We start from the raw sequence: 2,856 nt of genomic DNA, 5'->3' as shown, positions 1-2,856 counted from the left end.
AAATATTTATTTGTTTTACGTTAGTTTTTTAATCAGTTAAAACAAAATTCAAGAGTAGTCTGGGGAGTTTGTTATCCCTGGGGACCGTGCACAATGTCCAGAGTTAGCCTTAATTTTTTTTTTTTCTCCCATTGGAGTCCTATACTGATAGCCTTAATTTTGAGGGTAGCTATAAGGACAATCCTTATAATTAGATTCATCCAGTTAGGATTCCTGTAGGAAGAATTAGGTTGATTGTGTAATTCATTATAACTGTTATAATAATTATTGAACCTTTGACTGAAAAATAGTAATTTTTTTTTACCTTAATTTTTTAATTAACTGAAACAAAATTTGAAAAGGGAAGTCTGTTATTGCTAGAGGGACCATGGGTTATATCCAGAGAGTATTATTTTTGAAAATATGAAAATCCTTGATATTAGAAATAACTAAGTAAGACTTTGTTCGATTGTGTAATTAATTATAACTGTTATAATAATTATTGAAACCTTTAACTGGAAAATTGTTTGATGTGTTTTTTCAACTTAGGTTTTTCATTAACTGAAACAAAACTCAAAAGAGAAGTCGGAGGAGTTTGTTATTGCTTGGGTCCATGCGGCATGCCCAGATTTAGTTTAAAGTTCAAGGATTACTGGATGGAGAATCCTTATAATTAGATTTATCCAGTTCGGATTCCAGTAGGAAGAATTTGATTGATTGCGTAATTCATTATAACTGTTGTAATAATTATTGAGACCTTTGACTGAAAAGTAGTCATTATTTTAACCTTAATTTTTTAATTAACTGAAACAAAATTCGAGTCTGGGGAGTTTGTTATTGCTAGAGGGACCATGGGACATATCCAAAGAGTATTATTTTTGAAAATATGAAATCCTTGATATTAGAAATAACTAAGTTAGATATCTATATTTAGACTTTGATTGATTGTGTAATTAATTGTAACTGTTATGATAATTATTGAGACTTTGACTGGAAACTTTTTTGATGTGTTTTTTCCAACTTAGGTTTTTCATTAACTGAAACAAATCTCAAAACAGAAGTCAGAGGAGTTTATTATTGCTGGGGTCCATGCAGCATGTCCAGAGTTAGTATAATTTCCCAGGATTGCTGGATGCAGAAGACTTCGTATTAGATTTATCCAGTTAGGATTCCTGAAGGTAGAGTTTGGTTGATTGTTCAATTAAATGGGCTGTTCCCGGAGGTACTGCAATACCGGGTCAACCCGCGACAGAGGTGGAGCAAGCCCCTAGCACTCCGTCATTTTCCAAAAATCAGTTTAATCTTCTGGATCCTCGATGAGGATCATACCAGAGATTAAGCTGATAAGAACAGATTACATAGATTTATTTTTAAAAAACATTTTGCACATTGTTCTAAATAGCATGCTTATAACATTTATATTACATTTCAAAAATATACATATAATTCATTTCTTCCTTTTTTCTCATAATTCCGTTTTCACTCCGGGGCTTCCACCCAATTAGACTCACCGTCGCTTCCCGGCCTAACCCCGATCAGTGACTCACCGCTTCCCACTTCCACTCCTCCGGGATGTCCCCTTGAAGTGGATGGCTCCGGCGACGCTCGCCCTATCTCCTCTTCACCCAACAGCCATGTTTCGGCTGGTGTGACCATCTTCTTTAGAAACGGCGGTTATCCCCCGAAGGAACTCGTCATTGTTGGGGTCCCACGTCCCCAGGGCGCCCACGACTATTGGGGCTATCTTCACCTCCCTGTACCTGGAACGCAGGGAGGTCTTCAGGGCGGCATATTTTTCTTCCTTCCTGGTCCTTGCCGACTCAAATGCCTCTCTGCGGTTCTCGAAGGGGACCGTTACATCAATGATCAAGGCTTTGTCACCCTTCGACACCACAAGGTCGGGTCGCAGGCAGGAGTCGTCAACTGCTCGATTCTTTCCGACAACTCCGTATCCTCGGTTCCTCGCCGTAGCCTCGCCCTATTACATGTGCTAGGCACTCATTTGCAAACGCGCATCGCCTGCAGCTCTTATCCTGGTCTCCCCCATACCTCCGATGTCCATTCAGGGGGACCAGCTGGAGTCTCGCCTTGTGGATGAACCGCCAGTTGGCGAAGGACATGAACTCGCCGGTCTGGAGAAAGTGACTGGAGTCCGGGGATTCAACCAGGCAGTCCGGCACTCTTCCTTGCACGGGTTTCCGCCTCAAGGTCTCTCCCCTCTCTATCTGCTTCTTCAGGCGAAGGGTCTTTATTAGTCTCTGCCTCTCGTGGGCCCTAATTGTGACATCCCCATATACGATTGATGGGGCGTCTTCCTGCAGGTTCCATTTCACGCCCATCCGCTGGGTGGCTTGCCTACCTTTCGTCCAGCAATCTGACACCTGGCTGGACCTCTCGCGCATATCCTTTGTCACCAACCCGGAAAAAAAGGATTATATAGATTTATTTTTAAAATACATTTTGCACATTGTTCTAAATAGCATGCTTATAACATTTATATTACACTTCAAAAATATACATATAATTCATTTCTTCCTTTTTTCTCATAATTCCGTTATGTTTTCACTCCGGGCCTCCCACCCGATTAGATTCACCGTCGCTTCCCGGCCTAACCCCGATCAGTGACTCGCCGCTTCCCACTTCCACTCCTCCGGGATGTCCCCTTGAAGTGGATGGCTCCGGCGACGCTCGCCCTATCTCCTCTTCACCCAACAGCCGTGCTCCAGCAATCCGACACCTGGCTGGACCTCTCGCGCATATCCTCCGTCACCAACCCGGAAAGAAAGGATTGTGGATCGGGTCGGCGACCCGGGTTTCGTGCGCGAGGACGCTGATTCCACTAGGTCCTCATCAGCCATTCGACGGAGCTTCTCATCA

At 42.8% G+C, this 2,856-nt stretch overlaps 1 pseudogene; it reads right to left on the bottom strand.

Moving 5' to 3' along the window:
• Positions 1-1,179: 1,179 nt before the first annotated feature.
• LOC112211875 (U2 spliceosomal RNA) lies at positions 1,180-1,360 on the bottom strand (annotated as a pseudogene).
• Positions 1,361-2,856: the final 1,496 nt, after the last annotated feature.

This window comes from Halyomorpha halys, unplaced genomic scaffold (genome assembly GCF_000696795.3).
Source record: "Halyomorpha halys isolate HHAL.00 unplaced genomic scaffold, Hhal_1.1 Scaffold1523.1, whole genome shotgun sequence".
In the NCBI taxonomy this organism is placed as follows: domain Eukaryota; kingdom Metazoa; phylum Arthropoda; class Insecta; order Hemiptera; family Pentatomidae; genus Halyomorpha; species Halyomorpha halys.
The sequence above is the reverse complement of the archived record's forward strand: the minus strand, read 5'-3'. Positions and strand labels throughout refer to the sequence as shown.